Genomic DNA, 24,820 nt, shown 5'->3' with positions numbered 1-24,820 from the left:
CCTAATATTGGAGGGAGCACTCTGCACAAAAGGACGAGAGAACTTTAATTGTTTTTCTTCAGAAATTTCCATTCACATGCTTCACTTTTCTCCATAACCCACATTTCAAATATTTCTAGTCGTAATGTTCATGTTTCCCTCCCATTAAATGTCACACTCCGAGCAAAACACTTCATTGGTCTCTTTCTTAATTCTTTATTTCAAATATCTGCAGAAAATGCTGCTTCTCCTATTAAAAGTTTTCGTCGCCATTGCTATTCTCCTTTTGATTTTCTGGCAGTAGTCAATTACTACTTATAAATACAACCCCAAGAATTTGAAACTGTCCACTTGCTCTTTTGTCTCATTAAGAATTCGCACGTTTACCTTTTTCATTTTTCTTACGATAAACGTGGTCTTTTCTTGTTTACATTTATCTTCATTCCATATTGCTCATAGCTGTCATTTAGCTCCAGTAACATATCCCTTCTGCTAACACCGCCGCATTATCAGCAAATCTAATGCACTTAATTCTTCTTCCTCCTACTGTCATCCCTCCCATGTCCCGAAAGCAGTTCTTCACTAAGTCCTGCAAGTATATAAGCCTATTGAACAATGTAGGTTTAAGTTTTTAACAGGTTTAGGATATTTAGGGCAATTTTCATGAGAAAAAAGGAAGGGAAGACGTACTAAAGTAAGACGAAAAAAGGGGACAAAAGGTGCTGTTTTATTAAACCTTTTCGGAAAATGCTCTTTCTCCTGTTTTATCTAATTGAAATCAGTTTATTCAAAATTACGTAGGCCTACAGTAAGTCATAATATTGTTTTTAAAATCGTAGAAAAGTACAAATGATGAATCTACAGTTCAATTATTGTGTTTGAACTTTGTTACAGTACGGAGAATGAACAATGAAGTCTCATTTCACGTTACACAAAATAACTTGGAAAACTTAAAATAAATTCCATAACTTAATTTTAATTAAATTTTCAGAGAACACAGTTAATTTATTTCAATCTAAATTTAAAAGATACAGATAGGCTATATTTATACACTCCCATTTAATTGAATGTTCTAAAGTATGTAAACATTAACGATGCTTATTTCACGTTATAAAAACATTTTAAAGTATTTAAATTTCCAGAGGAAAATACAAATAACACGATGTTTATTTTACGTTAACAAACGAAACTGAATTATTTTCAAACTCTTCGATTGAATTTTCTTTAAATATCCAGTGAACACAAAGAAAAAGGAAGGCTTATTTTGCGTTATACAAATCAACTTAAAAATAAAAAAAAAACAAGCAAATTAATTTCATTTATGTATGTTGGCCTAAATACAGAGAGCATAAATAGTAAAATAAATATCTGCACCCGGCGGAGAGTATGCCTAAACATACAGCTGCTGAATTGCCGAACCTCTCCCGTCGTTGATGAACTCTTTATCAATTTTGTGGTACCTATGTAATGAAAAAAATGTTGGAAAACAAAACGATTACATTTAGTATATGACTTAGGCGAAGGAAATAATTAGCTCCCAAAAATAAATTACATTCCAACATACCTTTTAGAGGAAGTTAATGAAGTGTTGACCATTCGCTTCAATACAGACAACACAACATTTTCTTCAGTTCAGAACAACATTCTGCAAAACTCCTTCATTCCTGATGTCCTCTGCTTGCCTGAAAAATGTGTTCCCTCAATATTTCAACGTTTTGGACCTCCGTCTCGTAGACCCTTCGTTTCATGTCCCATAGAAAATAGTCTAAATTCTAAAGGGTTTAAATCGGGAAGTCTAGCAGGCCAGCTTACGTGTCCATAGCATCCTGTCCGTCTATTTGGAAACTTTCGGTACAGATGATGTCGTATCCGTCTGCTAATGTGAGGTACAGCAACATCAATCATGTACCACATTCATAGCGTCTTTGTAGAGGTACGGCTTTCCAGCAACTCAGAAAGATCATTCCTTAGGACCATTTTAGTTTTCAGACAAAGAATGGAAGGACCAATTAGTTGTGTTCATATGATACCAGCCAGAACATTAAAGGAAATTCTTACCTGAAAATTGCCCACTACTGCAGAGTGTGGATTTTCTTCTGCCCAGTGGTGTGTGTTATGAAAGTTGGAAATTTCATTTTTCGTGAAGCTTGCCTCATTTGTTGCAAGAACAGTCGTGGAGATGTTAATGTTCTGTACCACGAACCACTCTGTAAATTGGACTTTTAAAGGAAAGTCCTGCTCTGAAATGTAATAATGTGATATGGTCCCAATTGATGTTCGTGTAAAGGTGCGTACACACTTAGCGAACGAACAACGAACGAACGACAAACGAATGCATTCGCTGATTGAAATCGGAACATGTGTACGTCGCAGCAAAGGCAAACCGACCGTTTGGTTTGCCTTCGGAAGTGATCCGTCGCTTGTCGGTACTTCAAAGGAAGTTGGTATTCGTTGTGGACGGGATTTGCCACTAGCTTTTAGTTCGCAGCAGAACGCAGCGCTTAGTTCAATTTCACCAACAGGATATCGAAACTGGAGTGGACGGAAGACACTGTTATAAATCTTATTAATGCATATAGGGAGTAGGAAACTTTATGGAATCCCAGGCATCCTACTTACCACAATAAAGTAAGAAAACATGATGATTGGGAAGCTATTGGAAAGATGTTCAGCTGCAAGGTAGACGAATCAAACACTTGCAAAATTTGAAAATTATTTTTGTTTACTTATTTCCAGTGGATATATATATATGTTGTTTATTGTAAGGATCAGAAGTCAAAAAGAAAATTGAGTCCCTAGTCCCTACTAACATCATTGCGGAGGGAAAGACAGAAGTCCATAAAAAGATCTGGAATGGGGAGTTATGAAGTGTACGAGTCAACTTGGTTCGCGTATAAACATATGTCGTTCCTTTTGGACAAATTCACGCCTAGAAAAAACAAAGTTCCAACCTTGTGCACACAAAATAATTCATTGGAACTGAAAAGTGCCGTTTCGTAAGCATGACGTGCATTCGACAAACACAGAGAAATCTCTCTTTTTAGTATTTTAAGATAATTATTGTCAGTGAGGTATCCGTATATTGAAACTTTCCCCTGTCTTGCAGTCGTACCTTAATAAAATCTTCCAGTTCCTCAATTATAGCTGTACATATTTCTGGAACAATCCTGGTAATCCACTGTTTCGACACTTTGAATAAATACGTTAAACTTGTATACGAATCTCCTGTAGCGAGATATCGAAAGTGTTAATGCTAGCCTTTCCTGAATAGATATTGCTTCTCGCCAGCTTGTGTCTTTCTTGGAAATTTTTGGCCCTATTTTGCACAGTAATATTTCGAAGTCAGTTACTGAAATGCGACAGAAGTTGTGAAACTGTCCCGATTCCATTCCACGTAAATCACGAAGAAAGTCAGTGCCTCTATTTTGATTGTGACTTTCGTAGAGTGGCGTCTGACACCATCGCCTTTTGTCTTTTAACTTTATTTTTGTTAAACTGCCTATAATAACAACGCCTGCACTTGCTATAATTATATTTTCGTCTGCCATTATTGCGGATAATCAGCGAACGTGAATTTTTCTGACCATTTGCGAATGATTTGTACGTTGCTCCAAACAGCGAACGAACAACGAAATTTCGCTTCATCATTCGTTTGTTGTTCGTTCGCTAAGTGTGTACGCACCTTAACGTACCAAAGACAGTCGACTGAGAAACTACAACTTGTCGTGATATTTCTCTACTGCTAATACTTGGATCCTTCTGCACGAATCTTAACCCATATAGGCTATGCCCGTAACTTTTAATTTTAAAAAAAGCCTTCATTTTCACAAATGTTGCTTCTTTTAGTCGTAGTAAGAGAATGACAATGCAAAATCTCCGCGTACATAATCATTAGTGCCCATTTAACCGTGGGTCGAAAACGACCCTGTGGGCACACGAATAACCTTTTCATGCATATTACAGTAAAGTCATCATAACGATTATTTACTAAATCTGTTGGACATAATTAATAAAAAATGTCTCCTTTGTTTAATATAACTCAAAAATTTATTATTACACTATATTTTGTGTATACAAATACAAAGGGACATATGTACAAAACTAGTATGCATATAAACTATCTCTGTTACTCAGAAATTCCAGGTGGATGCTATGTAATTGGGCGTATTTACTAAGGTTGTTGGACATAATTTAGTCAACCTTTTACATGTTTGATATAATAGGAATTTTTTCATTACTGTTAGGATTCAGTTTAAAAAATATATATAAAACAATAAATTTACAAAACTACTACTATCAATGAAAAAAAAGTTTTGCACAACTATAGCATCCTAAACCAAACAAAATATTACCGGTAACCACTAACCAAATAAGTGCTGCTTTCATGAACTTACAAAATCTTCGTTATGAACAATTTCATTGCAATCTACAGACTCCTTATTGACAAAACGTTCAGCTGGAGCCTCAAGTTGGCGATGGCACAAAGATTGTTACAATCTTCGTCAACCGAATCATCAACAGTTTCATTACTGTCATCTTCAGGAGGTTGTAGAACCAATCAATATTTGAAATATTTTTTTGAGAAAATACTGTCTCAAGTTCTTCCAGTATTTCGAAAGCGGTAAGACTCTTTTTGTGAGATTTGTCGTAATTATCTCTAAAATAAGGGAAAACAAATGTCTTACAAGAAAATATTCTGATGGATGCAGATAAAAAAGTTAATTAATTTCTTTCACTATGTTAATAATCTCAAAAGAAGTGCTTATACAAATTTTGGCCACTCAACCGCAATTACGAGGGCCGTAAAAAATAAGTTCGCCAGGGGAAGTTAACAGGAAGAAAAAACACGATTTCATTGGAAAAATTTATTGGAACAGACAAAGAAATTGTAGAGCTATTTTTCAACATATTCTCACCGGAATTGAGATATTTGTCATATCATGGGATCGACAGAGACTTGCAAACGGCTATCAAACGCTGGTTCCGATCCCAAGCGGCTGACTTCTACGACACAAAGATACAAAATTTGACCCCATGGTGTGACAGATGTATCAGTTCCAGTTGGATATGTTGACAAATAGAGCAACAATTGCTGTATCTCTTTCAATAAATCTTTCCATGCAATTTAGCTTTTTTCTGTAAACGGCCCATGGGAAAATTACTTTCTGGACAGCCTCGTAATTGTGGTCGAGTGGCCAAAATTTATATAAGCACTTTTTTGACATTATTAACATGGTGGAAAAAAAAAATATTTTTTTATTTGCCCTTATCAGAATGTTTGCTTGTTAGCTGTGTTAGCGGGATAGTAGTTTTCCTAAAAAATTACTTCACGTATTTATAAATCGTAAATGTTTCATAAATTTTCATAGGGAATATGAAAGTAAAAAAAATCTGCTCACAATAATTATCAATAATAATATTATTAGAAAATTTAGCAAAATGTACGAAAGGTTCCCTATGTGCCCATAGGCTCGAAAACAACCCACGCCATGTTTCTTACACTATTATGCCTCTACTGAATATAATTCATGACTCCACCTCATGTATTCATATTGGTTACTGCTAGCCCTATGTAATAAAACAATAACAGAACTAAAATACTTAACAATGAAGTGTCTACTTACACTTCTTTGTTGACGTGCATTATAACCAAAATGAAGTGTTACACATTTTCAGTTAAAATGGATTGCAGAGAGTTACAACGGAACAATTGCACAAACAAAAGTGTTGCCAATATATTATCGAACACATAATGATGGTGTCCAATCGAAAATTTAAACAAATATTAAAGGAACCAATAAAAATATGACGTGGGTCGTTAACAACCCTCTGGGCATATATGGGCTAAAATCTCAAGTTCTGTGAGCAGTGGCGGCTCGTGATAAAATATTATGTGTGTTCACAATTTTGTGTTCCAAAATCGAAGAGAATTTGAAATCGTACGTTTTTAGCCTAATATGAAATGTCATGATTCCAATGTTTCACTGTCGAAAAAACCGTATATAAATTCAAAACAACATATAAGTTAATAATAATAATAATAATAATAATAATAATAATAATAATAATAATAGAGGTAATAATAATAATAATAATAATAATAATAATAATAATAATAATGTAACCTAGTCATTTTATTTCCAATTATTCCTGGAAAGCCAGTTTACCCAGTTCTTTACTCTTCAAAATTACTTGAACAGAGTTCATTGTTTACGTTTGCTAACAATTAATACATACAACAGTTTACAAAAGCGTGTGTTCAGTAACATATTGTATTTTGATTCACAACACACTGATACACTATAGCCTATACCAGTACTGTAATCCCATTCGCATAAATTGATTACTATAAATACATGCCAGTAAATATTATTCTTAAATAATATACACCACCATACAGATATTTAAATTCATACCAGCATCACATTAAGCCAGCACGTCTTTGAAAGCCAAACTATGCTATATGCCGACACTGAAGTATAGGCCTAGTACTTCACGAACTACAATCTCGTAGCAGCACTGTACACACATCCACACAAAGTAAACGTTCCGACAGTGAGATGCTGACACCTGCAGGCTAAAATACAGACTTATTAAATTTTCTCCTCGAGATATAGCACGTAAACGATAGGCATCGATGCACCTGACATTTGTAGGATAGATTCACTGTTCACTTAATACTTTGTGCTCTTGACGAGTCATAAGCGGCCAGCGAAAGACTATTTTCTCCCGGGCATGCGTGAAATTTCTGTAACCTTCTTGAAAAAAGCACGGCTTGTACGTGAACGGATGTTGCCAATTTTACATAAGAAGTTTATGCAAGATGCGGGAAGTTTAAAATAGTCAATCCTGATACATATTATATATCCCCACTACGCCAATACGGTATTAAATAATAAAACTAGTCGTGGATTAATGGAAACAAGGTGTTCACGTGCTCTTGTGCTCTTATTGACGCACCGCCATTGTCTCTGAGTTTATTAAGTGTTGATTAAAATTTTAGAGTACGTACATACTGAATACAACATTATTAACAGGAGAATAATGTATATACTTGCGTTCGTTTACTTGAGGTAAAATGGACTTTAACCGTTTGGTTTTGAGACTGTCAAAATACTTTCTGGCGTAAATATGCTTGGGCCAAATATATAAATTGAAAGCGATGTCAAGATCCCGCTCCAAAATATCCAACAGAAAAGAAGAATAAAGTTTGGGTTATCTGGATGGCAACTTAACACAAGGAACAGCTGGGTTTCAAGCAATTTAAAAGCGAGTCGGGTTCAGTATCTAGAGGGAGACGATAGACGTGTAGCTTATTATTAGTTTTGTCTGTTTTAGTATTCACAATAATTACACTAATAGGCTTCCTACTTTTCATTAGGCCTACTTCAGTGAATGAAACTTTCTAATGAACTGTTTTGAATTTAAAACTGACTGAATTACTAACACTTTCCGTATTAATACAAGTTCGTACAGCATCATTAAATAATCGATTATAGAAGCAAGAAAATGTTTCAAATACAAAATTTAAAGATACTTCACAATTTAAATTGCCATGTGCTTGTCTCTGTTGATGTCCCTCTGCCGTCTGTGGTCACAGATGGAGAAAGAGGAAACGTGAGTGACGGACAAGATGGGCCGAAGCTTGTGGAAAATGATGAGACGATGTAGAAAGGAAAACCTCTGATTTATTTAAACAATTAAAGTTCTTCACTAGTTAGTGGGCAGGAGAAACGGCAGTGCCGTTGAGAAAATCTAGAATATTGAAATGTTTGTTCCTATGATTCTGATCAGTGGCGGCTCGCCGTAAAAAACAGGTGAAGTGCTGTTCACATACACAAATGCATAAACAGTTTTACCAATACAATGAGTAGGCCTACTATTCGTAAACTACGTACAATTTTAATAGTTCTATAACACATGCAAACAAAAAAATAATTTATTTCAGGACTCACCCAATTTCTTGCATACCGAGTCAATCCTCCTATCTTTTAAAGCAGCAAACCTGTCGATGATGTCTTCATAAAATGTCTGAGTTTAACTGAGGGTGGGCAGTATACCTCTATGCAAAGCTATAGGGCTAATGAGGAAAATCTCTCCTGTAATGTAGCATTCCGAGTGAAATTTTTAATCTCTTCAAACAGAAAATATTCTTTCATCGAAAAATTTTTTTAAAGTTATTTTATACAACTTCTCTATTGTCTTAGCACTTGTTAAAACAAAGAACAAATGGGACTGTACGTCGTCCAGGATTTAAAGCATTTTTCTTATCCTCATATTTAAGTCTACATAACGGCATTTCTAATAAATAACAAACAATGCCATTTTCGGGATACATATTTCGCACTCATTTATCAACATTTTCCATGTACTGGTACCTAAGTATTTGTATAATAGCACTATAGTGATTAAACATATAATATGCACTATGATGTAGGATTAATACAATATGTACACTTATCATTAATATGCTCTAAATATACTAAATAATAAGTTAATATATACGTACACAGTATTAAACTACATGTTTACATTTACGCGCGCGTTAAACTTTCAAATACAAGAGCTGGAACAAAACTGGCAAGCTCATGGTAGGAAATAATACACGCTGCGGAAAACAACTTTTAAACTTTGCGAATGTATCTTGGGTGTATTTCTGATAAAATAACATAGAGCTAGCTAATTTACCATTGCAGGGATGCCTGCTTCGACATAAGGAATGAGGATAGTATTCTCGAGTCAGGTAGTACATACTCTAAAATTTCGCAGCCCTTAAACAATAGCCCTCGGCCTTGGAGACCAGCTGCAACCCTTCTCTACCGTTAGATCTGCAAACTAGTTACTCCACCTACAACAAGTCTGACAGTTCTCCGTAACTGAAAGACTCAGAAACGCACTTCACTCATACAATCTTTCTTTAGTGCGTGACGTCACGTTACCATGGAAACCAAGTGCTGTATGAGAATGGGAGCCCAAATAATTTCACCTTTACAGTATTGTAAGTTCCAATAGACACCGCTCGGCACTCGTAACAGTTGACATTATTCTATTCAGCGGACGGTTACAGGTACTATTTATACAACTAAACACTATTCATAACGACTAAAAATAAAACTTTTTTTTTATTTCAGAAATATGGTACCGGTAATAACTAGAATTAATTATTAGTACGAAATAAAATTGTGTTTTACGCGTAAATAAGTGAAGTCGCACTTCACCTACTTCACCTGAATAACCGCCCCTGATTCTGATTGGACCTAATCTCGAAGATGTGCTGATGCTAGGAATGTAATGGAATTGAGAGGTAACGAGAATGCCTGGGGATAGAATGACGCTTTCCCTGCGAGGGGGGTTAGCGGATAGGAATTTGAGAGAAAGGAAGCAAGTTGGGTGAAGGTTCTCGTCTATCGATGCTCTGCAAACGATGGCCAGCGATTCGACGATCGCCGAGAACTACCTCCAGTTGTCGATGATCTGCAAATAAATGACACGCAATTCGACGAACACTGGAGGGGAGGGGTTATACTCTCTGCTAACCAGATCCGCTAGCAAATGGTCAGCGATTGGCGTCCACAGGGAGGGTTTTTCAAGAAGCTAGCGGCCAATGCAAGCCGGGCTAAACAGGGAGGAATGAAGTCATAGAAGAGAATTGTGTGAGAGTGAAGCGATAAAGGGGGATGAGAAGCAGATGGTTTGAATTTAAAAAGCTTCTGATGTCGTTGACCCGCTCTTTTATACGACTCATGGCTCCGCCCCGTCACGTAACTAGTAACGTCAAGTTGGCGTGGACAATTGGGGAGAAAGCATCACCCTACTTTTTTGATAAGTGCCTCGCCTAGTTGTGTCCTGCTTCTGTCTGGCGGACGTCAGGGAAACCTCCCCCTACTGGTAAATACAGCAAAACCTGTCTGAAGGACCATCCCTATTGAGAGACCACTCCTCTTAAAGACCGATTTTTTAAAAAACCAATAAAACCAATATAAATCACACCCCTTTTTTCCCCAGCAACCGACCAGTGATTGAACAGCCTTTTCTTAATTTCATTCTTTTAAAAGACCATACTGTATTTTAAAAATTTACTATATAGTATTTTATTACATTACTGTAGCCCAGGGTTTCTCAAACTTTTTTGAAGTGGGGACCACTTTTTTAAGTCAGAACAGTTCCGCGGACCACCTTACTCTTGTTCACTTCGAAAGCAAATTTATCATTTTTTGTAGCATATTTTAATACCAGTATACTTATATTTTAAAATAGAATTAATTAATTATAATACTTTTGTAATTATATTTTTTGTAGCGAATCACAAGTAACTTATAAAAAATTCTGTGCTTTGTTGATTCATCGCTTGCCTGTTATCAGTTATTTGTTTGAAATCCTTCTTACGCTAGTCCATGTCTCTGTTAAATAGTGCCCATTATAAATAATGGAAAACTGGCTTCGATCCAGATCTTTTAGAAGAAAGAAACATGAAGATAGGCTACGTTTCATTTAGGCAGTGCTAATATCAGAAGCTGTGTGTGAAGAAATATATTAATTATAGTACCATTAAAAAAATATCTAACCCTAGTGGTAGCTATTCAAAGAAAAAATTCTTTCGTAAATATGACAAGAGTTATTTGGAACTTGGATTTACTTGATGTGGCAATGAGAGTGAACGAAAACCTCTGTGCGTTGTTTGTTACGAAGTGCTTTAAACGAGTGTATGAAACCCGCGAAATTGAAAGGGCACTTAGAGACGAAACACGAAAGTGTAAAAAGTAAACCTGTCGGATTTTAAAGTACGCGGAGTCTAAAATTTATTTTTCTGAAAAAAAAAAAAAAAAATAATAATTAATGCAGAAACATATACCCGATTTTCAACAAATAAAGATGCAATTTGGCACGTTCTATTATTGGTGTACGACGTACAGTACGTGCCCATTCAGTGTGCATACTGGGTGTCGGCAAAACTATTAAGAAAGTCATCAATACTTGAAAAAGTTACTCTGTTACTTTGGTCCTCTGTTATGAATTCGGGTGATCCCTGACTGGGTGACAGGCTCGGCGCCAGATATGCAGGAGAAGATGGCGAGAAACACAATGTTCATAGTGCTTTAAATCTCTTTTTTGTTGCTGAGGGTAGAGTGGAAAGTGGGTAGACGGGTAGGATAAGAAATTTCATAAAATATCAGTACTGGGAGAAAAAAATGAAAGACGATTGCCATGTGTCATTTTCAAACTCTGAGATTTTCAGCTATAGTGTGATACGCAATTCATTTGAATATTATATTTTCTTCTGTCTTTTTTGAAGGACCGCAAGGGCAGAACTCGAGGACCACAGGTGGTCCGCGGACCATAGTTTGAGAAACGCTGCGTAGCCTAAATAAATTCCAAGAAATTCGTGCACTAGATGTTAAAATGATGTTTGGCAAAGTTCTTAAATGGTACCGTATTCACGTTGAATGCCCACCTCGTCCTCAATCCCTTTAGCAGGGCTGGGCAGCAAGAACGGATTCTACTCTCTCACGGGGAGCCATATGATTTCTCTTCATCCCCTTTATTCACCACCGAACACCGCGCAGCGTTGATTCAGTGACGGTTGAATATTAAGCGTCCCCGTTTACAGTCTAGTTCCTCTCCCGATGCCCAGCCCTGCCCTTAAGGAATGTTGGGAATTGCTTGGAAAAAGGTACAATGGCCGCTTGCAAACGGCTTTCAAAGTATGACCAAGAGTTATTTGCACCGCTATTTAACAGTTTCTTGGAAGGTAAGATTTCTCATGTCGCATGACGGATTTACTTTTAGTTTTGTACAAGAAAAATCCAATCGTTACTTGTTAATTATAGTACAATAATTTATTTTTTCTTCCTCCTATCTATTAGAAAATCCGGTGATCAACCCCTTGATGACGGGGATGAAGTCAAAAGAGAATTTCAACCCGAAAAAAATGTCACTAGAACAAGCCATGTGTAATATTGAGCTAATTCAACAATCAGCACCGCTGAAAGACTGTATGAATGGAGAACATACAGATGAACGTTTTAGCATGTTAAAGGATAGTTTTGAAAATTAGATTGTGAAAACGAAATCTAAAAAAAGTTAAGCTGAGTCCAATTCATGATTTTGAGAAGCAGAGTATGTAATGAATCAAAGGAGAAAATTGTAAAAATAACGTAAAATAAGAAATAAAGTTCTAATTTCAAGCATTTATTGTTAGAAAAGTTCCCTATGTTTTTTATTCGATTAACATAGAAACGCTTTAACCAATTATTTGTGTAAAATAATTCCCCCTATTGAGAGACCACCCCTCTGAAAAACCAATTTTTCATGGAACCAGCAGTGATCTTTTAATACAGGTTTTGCTGTATATATCAAGGAAAAAATCCCCAAGGTAATAATGTTTATGAAAAAGATTTTGGAAAAGCAGCAACCCCATTGGCATTATAAATAATAGACAACCTGAATCATATTTCCATACAGAGGAAAAATTGATGATGGCAACTATTTTCTTCTACTCTCGATGCAGCAATCCGCAATGCATGGATTTTACTAAATTCAGGCTCACAGCTAAGGCAGTCAGAGTTTACGAGAAATATGTTTCAGACATATCAGATCAGGTACAGAAATTATCCAGAAGGTCTGGAAGATCACCAGTGGTTCTCTTCACAGGAACCAACTCAAGGGGTCAGACAACATCAGATTTGTTAGGCTGGATCACCTTGTCACTCCAACCAAGGAGCGTCGTTGTACATATGAACGTTGCAAAAGCCATACTAGATTCCACTGCCAGAATGTGATGTTGAATTATATATTGAGTGTTTTGTTCAGTTCAATTCACAATGAAAATGTTACGTTTCGTTAATTTTTTCTTCGGTTGTTTTACATTGTCTTGTATTACTTTCATTTTCTAACAGAAACTCCATCTAGGTAATAATGCTAACATAAGGGCCTAGCGGTGCCATATGGCATCAGTCATTTTTCACGAAGTGTGCCATGTTTAGTCAAAATATCTGTATTTGTCATGTTATTAAGAACAAATACAGTTGAATACAGCAAAGATTTTTATAATGTTTAATACAAAATAATTCAGTCTTTGCAGAGTTAATATTATTTTTTCTTGTTCAGGTGCAGATTTCTCTACAACAGGGGCGGCTCTACAATAAGAACTGCAGAGCTGCAGAACCGCCATTTAAATGGACCTGAAAAAATTAAAAATGTAAAGCGCGCTTTTATGTAATCTAGTTCATTGTTTCATTTATTTTTCCAATTCATTCTCCTTCGATTCGAGATTTTACTGTCTGTAGGAGCCTTGAACTTCGAGAATTTTAGCTGCAGTGTACTTTTCGGATCTGTGATCGGCAGTTCCTGAAGTTCAACGTAGGGTAGTCGGCAGCAGAAAACTGGTTTTCTTCACCCTCCCATAAGACTGCATTAGAGCTGCAACCGAAGCAGCTCTCTCCGAATATACAAAAGAATGCCAACACCCTCATCTCTTTATGACCTGCGTTAGAACACATAGGCTTCTGGACTACTGTATATCATTACAGTTCCAGTGTGTTATAGTACTGTGCGTGGTGTGATGTGGTTAGTCAGTGTGTCTAAGGAAATATTTTATATTAAAAATGAATGAAATGAAAACCTAATCGACCAACCCTTTTCGAAATTAAAAGAGAAATTGCATTTAACTTAAGAAATTAGGACGTCCTACACAAAATTTAAATATTGAAATTTCTGGAAAAAGTCGAGGAAATCATGTAGCCTACTAGTCATTTTAATACCGAAATGTGTAATGGAAACGATTGGTTTTCGCTGCACTCATGAAAACACTTTCTTCCCCACCCGTGTATTCTGTTTAGAGGAGAAAATACATGGACAAACACCGGAGTGAAGGATTTATTTAATTTTACTTAAAAAAACTAGAAAAGCTTGTGGGGCACATCTCCACTACGTGACTAGTTGTGGGAGAGGTGTAGCGCACGGATGGTTGGAGTACAATTTCGGGTGCACAGTCAACTTCGAGACGGGCTGTAATTACACGCGTTATCCGATTTAGATGCAATATACAGCATGCGTTTGCTAAATACACTATTTTTCATGCAGAACTGCCAACCTTTGTAACAGCGGGCCGCTACTGCTCTACAAGTAATATATACAGTAAATATGATAAAAAAATCTCACAGGCAAGCCTTTTGTTATGGTTTATGTGTACTGAGGAGGAAATGTATTTATATGTTTAGACATTCTTGAAAAATTCTAAAGTATATGACGAATTTTTTTTTTTTTTTCAATTTTTGAAAATACATTTCTTTTTGGTATAAAAATTAGATTTAAGAGACTTATTAAAGCTATTATGATCATTATTATTTGATTTGTGTATGTGAGCCAGTGGCGGCTCCTGCACATTTCTTAAGAGGAGGAAAGAAGTAAACAGCACGAAATGACACTTTCTTGAATGAAACATGCTACAAATTAGCCTACATGCATACATGTAAGACCAGGTAGTGTTGGGGTTGGCCTTCCCTTCTGTATAGCAATAATCTGTCCTTGTAAACTGAGTTTCCTAAATTGTCCAAAATATGTTATATTTTCACTTCCATTCATTGTTGAATAATTACGCAAATTAACAATTACAAGGAAATTCACAACCTCGTAGCATTTTTCGACCACACTACAGCATCACACGTGTTGGAAGAGACTAGCTACTAACTCGTAACCGGAACCGTTTTACGGAAATGGGAATGGGAATGGAAAATAATCTGAGGAAAGCGAGAACACTGCCCCCACGTGGTCTGTGTTGCCACATGTACATTTTACAAGTTCAGTATCACATGCTTTTGAAGAATGTCAGTTCTTGTAAAGTCATACTATCATTATTGTTCAAAGCTGCCGGTGGCCGATTAATTTTTTATGTTAAAAATGATGTAGTTTGGAGTACCTACTTTCAGTTTCAAATATATTTGTACAAAACTGACAAATTGGCTGTTGCCCTGTCTAGTAAACAATGAATAGAAGTGAATTTCAGGGGCCAACTACGTAGAACTACTTCCTCTTTGTTTTACATAAACTCGACTTCAACTTTCAAATATCCACGAAAGTTTCAAACCATGAATAATAGCTTATATAAAGTGCAATGAATAATATTTTTGATTTATAATTTAAAAAAAAAAAGTTTATATGGTGTCTTTCACAGCGTTGCGTTAAAACTGATTTTGTTGTGTCCCCTCCTAGATGTGTTATAGTCTGGTTGAATGCAACATCGTTAGGTGGCAGCGGTAGCGAGCTTGCTGCACGATCAGTCGGTTTCTATTTCCCGCCCATGACTGATTCAGAGGAGGATCTCCTCCCTCTCCGTTCATTTACTTGCTTTAAAGCTCTGCTTCTTTCTCTGGCCGCTGGTGCGCTGTTGTCTATGTGTGTTAACTGCAGTAGAGGAGGAATGGAGTGCCTTTCCTCTACACAGACAATCTCGCATCTTTCTCACAGTTTTCTACAGCACATGAGCGCGCGTCATTTAAAACTCGATCAACCGAGTTTTTCTTATAGCTGTGAACTTAAAAATTATCGAATCTTCATCGAATTTCAAGGCACATATTTTATTTGGTATTTACTTTCAAAAGAAGAAAATGTGAGGAGGACGTTCTTCTCTTCCCTCCCCCGAGGAACCGCCACTGATGTGAGCTTTCTTTATATCTGTACAAAATTTGAAACTCTATTTGCAAAATATTTAATGAAAAACACTACATAAATGAGCGATGTTTTCTTTTTCCGAAAAAAAAATTGTGATTGAATAATTACTATCACTTCAAACGTTGAAATTTTATACTAACATGACTATGTAATATGTTGTCAACAATTGTGTAGGCCTAATGTTTCATAGAGATGGACTCAACAGATCTCGAATTATCACTCTTTGAACTTGTAACACAACGCAGAGTCCTAATCAAATTCAGTGTGATTATTGTGAAAAATGTTTCTTAAATTCAAGAAGAATAGCCATACATATTAGTAAATCTCACTCAGATATTCATCGAGAACGTCTCATTCGTAAACAACCCCAATGTTCAACCACTGTATGGAAGAACAATTCCAATAATTTAACTAATAATTCTGAAAACCACTCTACTGCTAATACAAGTCCTTTATCCTTCTACAAACAAAATCTTTCTACTTGGAAGGATAAATTTAGCGCAAAGTTATCCGACAATGTGTTTGATGATGTGACACAGCAATTCCTGATTTTCTTATCCGCAGCAATTGATTATCTACCCGGACCCAAACATCCAACCAGGAAATATTACGAAGCAAGAAAACTAAAGAACAATTTAAATAACCAGAGGACTTACAGCAGATCCACTAACCCAGAAAGAGCCACAAAACGAGACCGACAGAAAAGAAAAAACAGATTTCTCTATGAGAAAACACAATTCGACTACTTCAATCAACGGCGGAAAGCAATAAGAACAGTACTGAGTCAAAATAAACCAACGTGTAAATTAGATGTCAGCGAGGTGCAACAACTTTACAGTTCAAATTTTTCTCAACCAAATAACAATATTCGATCAGAATATCCATCCCATTACACCGAAGCAGAAATACTCGAATTAGATGAAACATTCCAGAAATCTATCACCAAGTCAGAAGTTGCACTTTCAATATCTCGAATCGCAGTGGACACCGCTCCTGGCCCAAACCACGTCCTGATGAGAGTTCTGAAGGATGATACTGCTGCAGAAATCATCTCCTCCATAGCTACAAGAATGCTCCAGACTGGTCACGTACCTCCATGCTTCCAGAACGCAAGAAGTGTTCTCATTTATAAATCTGGTGACGAAAATGACTTTAAAAACTGGAGACCAATTACTATTTGTTCCCTGTTACGTAGGGTAATTGAACGCGTCCTCGATAAACGCCTTCAAGAATACATAAAATTCAATCCTCATCAGAGGGGATTTACACATTCTCCAGGAACAATAGTTAATACATCCCTTCTTAGGTCCATTTTAATGTCCGCAAAATCTAAAAAATGTGATGCAACTCTCGTTTTCCTTGACATTAGTAAGGCAATCGATAATATCGGGCACTTGCACCTATCAAACACATTAGATAGCTTGCTTATTCCAAGCTTGTTGAAAACGTTAATTTTGAATCTTCAACTAAATAATTCCACTAGAGTAGAAATCAATAATAAAAAAACTAATCCCATAGATTTACGAAAAGGAGTTATGCAAGGATCGCCCCTTTCACCCGCATTATACAATCTATGTACTGATCACATCCTTAATGAACTGTCAGACTCGATCACTGCCGAATATGGTTTCAATCTTGTTTCAGGTTTAAAACCTATTACTGTACTTGGTTTTGCAGATGATACTGTTATCATAGCCAAAAACAAAAACTCTGCTTTAGAACTCACAAGGATGGCTATTGATCGTTTCAAAGCTATTGGTTTAGATATAAATGTAAATAAATCTGTAGCTATTAATATTTCTCGTGGTAAATTGCATCCAAATCAACTAAACATTTCTGATGACACTACTGTTACATGCTTAACTGCAAATGAGCATGTCCGCTATTTAGGTGTTAATTTTTCTGACATTTGTATATTCGATTCCCAAACCGTTTTAAACGACCTGAAAACTAGAATAGATTTGCTAATTTTGTCGCCTTTATTACATCCTGATCAAAAGTTTTGTATATTAAATTCCTCAATTTGCCCATCATTAATCTACACATTTCAGACAATGCCCTTGAAAACAATACCCAATACTTTTTTAGATAACGCTGATAAAACTATTAAAAGCACTCTTAAAGAAATTTTGCAACTACCAGCTGACACACCCGATTCTATGATATATACACATCGTAAATATAAAGGTCTTGGTCTTTTTAGGGTACGCTGGGAATCCACGCTACAACACATTAACGGCTTAAGGGTATTACAAAAAACTAATGATCCTTACATTACTTCCACTAGGGACCTTATTGAGGAGAGTAAAATATGTTTAAAGAGCCTTAAATTAACTCCTGCTAATTCTTTTTTAAATAATCGTGAAAATTTTGTGGACTCTCGAAAAGTTAGAAACGCTTCAAGAGACAAAGAATTTGAAAATTGGTGTACATTGCAACAAAAGAGTAAAGGAGTGATTCTTAACAAAGAGTTCCCCCTAGCAAACAGCTGGATAAGAAATCACAAAGGTCTAACCTTCTCGGAATGGATAGACGCCCTTAAAATGGTAGGCTATGTTGCCCCGGTCCGAGCTGTACCGGGTAGAAGTCGGGATGGTACCCGCTGTAGGCACTGTCTCAGCGAGATTGAAACTCTTCCCCATATCCTTGGCTTCTGCCCCTACAGTGAGGCCCTTCGCAACATCCATCACCATGCTGTCTGTTCTATGCTGGCCGAGGTGCTGAAGGAAGTAGGGTTTACTGTCCATCGAGAGGTGCAGGGACTAGCCACGCAAGGAAGTGGTCGGTGAATTGATATCATTGCCATTAAGAACAACTCGGCATACATTCTCGATCCCACCATCAGATTTGAGACACATGCAGATCAACCGCATGAGGTGGACAGTGAAAAGAAACGGATCTATGAACCAACAATCCCGTTCTATAAAGATAAATATAGCCTATCCCACATTGATGTAATAGGTCTGATGGTGGGGGCACGAGGTACCATACCCTCCTTCTTTGCCAACAAATGTAAAAACCTGGGCCTAACACACAGCATTGTGAAGGAAATAGCCATTAGTGCCCTCAAAAGATCAGTTCAGATATTGAGAAATCATTTGTACGGGAGTGATAATGGAAATTTCAAGTTATCTTAACCGATGGCTGTTGATTGGTTTAGATATCAATGCCAATCAATCCGTACTATTATTTTTCTCGCGGTATATGGCATTCAAATCATTCTAACCTATCTGATGATATCCCCCCCCCTTTCTTAACTGTGAATGAGCACAAACGCTTCTTAGGTGTAAATTTTTCTGACATTTTGCATATTCGATTCACTAACCCTTTCAAATGTATATCACTTTACCTTTTAGGTGTGTTTCCAAATTATATGTAATACGCTTTGTCAACTCTGGCAACCTTTTCATAAGGGAAGCTAAATTTATTATTATAGCTCACTTCAGTGTTCAACCTCCCCATAAGAATAAGCAAAATGTTTTTCCTGTGACTGCAATCCTTTAATTGATTCTTAAGAATCCTGGTCCTACAGTACATTTAAACTTTTATGATTTATGTGTAAGAAAATAGTTGAGACAGAATTATGTAGATATATTAAAAAGTGTTAAAATTTTAAAAAAAGGTAATATACCTTTGACAGACGGCCCATTTCGACACTGAAGAAGACGTGACATCATGTCGAAATGGTATATACCTTTTTTTTTAATTTTAAGACTTTTTAATGTATGACTAAGTAATTTTATGGTTTTAATTATGTAGAATGTTGCTATTTTTCAGCATTAAATACAAAATCATCTTTCGAAGTACTTACCCCGATATTGTCAGCCTCCTTTAAAATTTATTATTCAATTTTTTCTTGGGGTTGGTTTACAAGTCTGTTGGAATGTGATCCGCCCACACCACGTCATTGTAATAGCGAAGTCACTGGAGTATATGGCTCTACTTTCATGACCAGATACCAGTATACTTCTTTATGGTCTGTAGGTGGTTAAGTTGACATTTGCTGATCCTTAAAGTTTTCAATTGAACTTCCTCCTTTGTTTAAGAAATGTTTTTATAAGAGATAATCAATCAATTTCTTATGATATTTTAATCCTGAATTACAGAAACCCCACAAGTAACAATTTTTCTTAAATTCAGATTTTCATACACTGATGGTGTAATGCAGTGGTCGTCAGCACTCGCTGAAATGTGCAATGGGTACGCGGTGCCATCTCGTGCGCACCATCGTGCAACAGGGAAAGATAGAGAGAATACCTGCTAGCAGCTACGAGAGCACTATAGTGCACTGCGTTTTCCAAGGGTAAGAGAGGCTAGCCCCAGCGTGCTCTGTGCTGACGACCCCTAGTGTAATGTAATATTCATAAGTAGGTTTTTCAAATGGAGCAGAAATCTCACACGTCCAGCGCTCAGTGTATACTTCACAAAGGCAAAAATTTCTAGAGAATTGCTGGAAATTGCAAGAACACTTAAATGCAGAGCATGTGAAATTCTTTAGAAACTAAAAAAATTCAAATAATTGATTAAATGGCGATCTTACTCGTGTTAATTGTGTAAGCATGTGCGGCTTACAGCTGTTTCAGTGTTTCTTCACACCATCCTCAGAGCCTACTAAATCTCGGGGTCATCTCGAACTTCGCTGTCTGTTGTGTGGGTGCGTTCGATTGTTGAACAACAGGCAGCGAAGTTCGAGATGACCCCGAGATCTAGTAGGCTCTGAGGATGGTGTGAAGAAACACTGAAACAGCTGTAAGCCTCACATGCTTACACAATTAACACGAGTAAGATCGCCATTTAATCAATTATTTATATCCAAGTGTTAAAACTAGTGTACAAAAGCTTCAACATGGATAAAAAATTCAGTCTGTTTTTCTTTGTAGTTCATAGACTTAAAGGCATTAGTAGAATTAAATATGCTATTCAAAAATTTTTGAATTTCTGTTTGTGTGCTTTTTTTCAATTTCTTGGCTTACATACCGATGGTCTAGAATCATACTATTCTGAGTCCCATTTACCGGTACCTTATTTTAAGTACAAGCTATTAAAGTTTTGAGGTAATCACTTTGTTTAATTTATAATTCTATGTCGACTATATTTTTTTCTAAAGTCCCACTATATATATATAAAGCATAGGCCTATTAGTGAACAAAAATATCAGAATATTTTAAAAGTCTAGGAAATATGGGTATTGGTGATGGACTTAGAACATTGTGATTATGACTAATAAGTTATATTTAAAAGACGAATAACATAGAACATTTTGCTCTCTCCAACAAACAAGTAATGCATTACACACCATCTCAGATTCTTACATCGTTATACTATATAGGTTTCACTTTAACAAACTGTTCCATACCTGCTTATTTTCTAATGAGAAATACTTGTGAAGTGGCTTGATATCCTTTTTTTCATCTATTTTCTGTGTCTCCACGCCAATTATTTACATTGTGATAAAGATACAATTGATTAGATCTTGTTTCTAGGGGTACCAAATTCACAATCTGAAAATTAACATTTATATTTCACAGAACTCTTCCCTTTTTCGCATTATATGTACTTTATCTTTTAGTAGGACACTTTGTTTAGGTTTCATTTAAGGTTAATTGATTTACAACAAGAAGAAAACTTTAGTTGGCACCATTTGGCAAATTTTGAATTTCTTATTTGACCCACAAATTCTGAATAAACTTAAAGGCAGTCACTGAACTATGAAATTATGTGTTTATAATATATATTTCTGTAACTGCCTGCATGGAATCAACCTCTTGGACGGCACTGTGGGTAGGCTCTTAATATTTATGCTCAATAACTTTCACATTGTGGTTGTACTTTCCAAAACAAAATAATTAATGCAATAGATAATATGTGGGTGTTTCGGTTCTGTGAAACAATCCATCTGGCCACATTACAGTATGACTTTTTATTTGGCTTATCTTTCAAAAGTATTTGTAATTATTTATCAATGTATTTGCGATATCATTTTCTGATCTACCTGAAATGCCCTCATGTCAACGAAAATAATAAATTTGATATGATATGGCATGGCATGGTATGGTATGGTACGGTATGGTATGGTATGGTATGGTATGGTATGGTATGGTATGGTATGGTATGGTATGGCATGATATGATATATTTATTCCACCAGCTTACATCGGTCGTGATGGCCCTTCACATTTTTGCATACAGTACCATCACTCCCTTGGATACATAATATTTTGCTTATGCTTTTTTAAACATCCAGCTATTACATATAAATGACCCTGATCACTTTTCTATCATGTCACTCACCTCTGCTTCCCTCCCTTCTTTTTCTATTTACCCTTTCCTTTCCTAGTTATCTATCTTATTCTTACTAATCTCATTTAACTAAACAATCACTTCTCTCAATTCCTTATTAATTGTTCCCAACATTGTTTACATTAGTTGAACTCTTCCATAGTTGTTAACTTATTTATTCACTTGAATCTCTAACATTCACTGACCATTTATTCCCATTAATCTAATTCGTATATTTTCAGACGAAGTAGTCTCTACAGTTTCATTACATTTTCATTCCCACTTTCGTTATTACATTTGTATCACTACTTATTGTCAATCTCTGGTTATTAGGCTACTTGTATCTTATCCTTTTTCACTATTATTCCCTTGCCTTACCGTCTTTTATGTCACTATCACTCTTTTTACTTTATCACTTTCCTAAGTTTTGTCACTCATGCACCAACCCCTTAAGTTATAACTTTTCTGTCCCTTACTTCTTTCCACTGATATACCTCTATTCGGTGTCACTAATGTTACTTCATCCCTTCCAGTTCTTGTCCAATTTTGACTTCTTACCTTGGTATCTTCTTCATCTCTCAATCCCTTTTGTAATTGCTGACCCATATTTGTTCTTCCAGCTGGATTCACTGAACTCTTCTTGCTGTTCTCAGCTCCTGCATGCCGTCCTTCTGTTCTCCCCTGTCTATCTGATGCCATCATCATTATTTTAGTGCAAGTCTCTTGTTTCTTCTTTAATCGCTTGTTGACATCCTCGTCTGCTGCTGTTGCTGTGCTATGCATTACTCTGGTTGCTGGCCTCTCTTCCTGTTTCATGTGACTCACTGACTGGTTCATTCCATCGCTTGCTATTTTTTCTTGTGTGATGAGCTCTCCACCTTCTAATGTTTCAAATAGTTCTCCCATCGTATGTTTTACTATAATGTTCCTTATCTCCTCTTTCATTGTCCCTATCTCTGTATGGTTCAAATTTTCCAAATAGAATTCCACATCAAACATCTCCCCATTTATCTTTTATTTGTCTCCATATAATCTAGCGATATGACCATTTTTCCTTGCAGTCTTCATAAAAGAAGGAATCAATATTCTTCTGCTGCATCTTACTCCATATTCAGAATCATGTTCCAGTCTAATATTTGAATTTTTTTAAGTACTTTATTTGCTCAAAATTTTTCTTTTGCCATTATACTTGAGAATTTAACTAGAATAGGTCTATTTCCATTTTTCCCGATTCTGTATGCTTCTTTTATTTGTCCATCACTCACATCAATCCTGAACCAATCCCAACACACTTTCATTACAGTCTCGTGTGTTTCCAATGCCTGTTCCTTCTTCTTTTTCTCGATTCCAAAAAATATTAAACTCTTTCTTCTCTGATCTTCTTCTAGATATTTCACCTCACTTTTCATCTGGTCGTTTTCCTTATGTAGAGTTTCCAACTTCTTGTAGATCTCTTCACTGTTTGCTTCAAGGTTTACTACTGCTTGGTTATTTTCATCAATATTCGCCATTATTACACGGTTACGCAATGTTGGTGTCAATGCTTCTACTACAATATTTCTTCACTGCCGAGCTCCCTCTGCACACGTGTATACTGATCCGCTGTTCGCTGTGGACTCAAATAATGAATTTAATATTTTTCTTTCTTAGTCTACTAATACAATAGATGGCTAGAGTGTAGAATGCAAATTTTGATTTATAGCAGAACACTGAAGTATTAGAACTATCTGAAGTAGAATTGTGAACATACCGTAGTCTAGAGCCTTAATACTATCGTCTGTATTATAACAATTCATGTTAATAGTGTTTAATAACCATCAGAAAGCACAGATAAACATGCATGAAAAATAGACGACCACCATTATTAAGAAACGAGGTCGACCAGATTCATAGAAACAAAAGCATTTCTAAAAATTAAAGATCAAATTTTATTTAACGATGCTCGCAACTGCTCAGGTTATAACAGCATCCCCGGTGTGTCGGAATTTTGTCCTGCAGGAGTTCTTTTACATGCCAGTAAACCTGCTGGAATGAGCCTGTCGCATTTTAAGCACACTTAAATGCCATCAACCGGGTCGGGATCGAACTCGCAACCTCAGGCACACAAGGCCAGCACTACACCGACTGTGCCACCCAGGGCGACCGAAAGCATTTCTATCTTGATTATAAAGAGATCAAAAACAGCTTCCATGATTTACTCAATTTACCACTAATCTTAATTTCATCATATGTGGCTCAAAATATATGATCTTAATAAACACAGACACATTATGAGGTCGAGAGACATTTATTATACGAGTTTTTTAGGCATTGATGGTGACTGTGATCAGAATTAGACACAATTCTGATGGTATGTTAATCCATGGTGTGCTAACTTTTACGTTGTTATTATTGCGACTTGGACATGGAACAATATGGTCTTGAAAATAATAGAAATATGGACATGGAACAAGGTGGCTTTGTTCGTTTATGAAGTTTAAAATTGAGATAATTTACTTCATGTTGCATTAAAAGATGGCTCTATAGGCCTATTGGTATATGGTACATTCACCTAACCTCAAAACAAAATTTGAACAGTATGGTTCTAGACCATCGATATAAATATACAAAAAGATAAATAAAATCGTCTCTCGTCTTCACCTGAAAATTTATTTTAAAAGTATAAAATAAATGTTACAAGTTGTCAATTGCAGAATCCCCACTTCTCCAGACAATTCAGACTTTTTCCAGAAAATAGCATAATAAAAAAAATAAAGTTCATATATGTCAGACACCAGAACTTATTACTGTGCTTTAATTAAAAAATAGTCACTTCAAAATACCAAAAGCTTTTGAAAATAACCAATTTTCTTGTTCTTCTTCAAAAATTTCTCCAGGTGTTCATCTCGTGTTCA

Source organism: Periplaneta americana, chromosome 10 (genome assembly GCF_040183065.1).
Source record: "Periplaneta americana isolate PAMFEO1 chromosome 10, P.americana_PAMFEO1_priV1, whole genome shotgun sequence".
Taxonomy (NCBI): Eukaryota; Metazoa; Arthropoda; class Insecta; order Blattodea; family Blattidae; genus Periplaneta; species Periplaneta americana.
This window is presented reverse-complemented; position numbering follows the sequence as displayed.